This window comes from Echinops telfairi, unplaced genomic scaffold (assembly GCF_000313985.2).
Source record: "Echinops telfairi isolate 266 unplaced genomic scaffold, ASM31398v2 ScPeMD7_1;HRSCAF=3_0, whole genome shotgun sequence".
NCBI classification, from domain to species: Eukaryota; Metazoa; Chordata; class Mammalia; order Afrosoricida; family Tenrecidae; genus Echinops; species Echinops telfairi.
In genome coordinates this window covers 15185144-15185577 of record NW_022103896.1, presented here as the reverse complement: position 1 = coordinate 15185577, position 434 = coordinate 15185144, and positions in this window count along the sequence as shown.

The window sequence follows — 434 nt, the reverse complement described above, 5'->3', positions numbered from 1 at the left end:
AGTGGATGAACTTGTTTTCTGCCTGTTTTGGGCCCTAGGCATGCCAGGCCTTATCATCTTGCCCCACTCTGAATGACAGAATTACCATCTACAAGTTTCAGTGGTCTTAGGGCACTAGAGAAGCCCCGGATTAATAAACTCTCCCTTTCCAGAGAGGGTTCAGTGGGGTGATACGTGAGCAGAGATTTGAGAAGCATTTACTCATGGCTCTGGGGATAACTGTGCAGTGGTGGGTGCAGCTATGGGGAAGTTTGCACGTGGTACTGTCATCCAGGACACCGCCTTCACTCCAGTGCTCCAGGTCATCCGTTTCTTCACAGAGGTAGTTGGCTTGGCCACATCTGGGAGGGTGGAGAAGCCAGGGATCAGACATGATTGGTGACTCATGTAGGGGTGCCCAGCAGGAAATGAGCTATGATGTAGGGTTCCTGAAT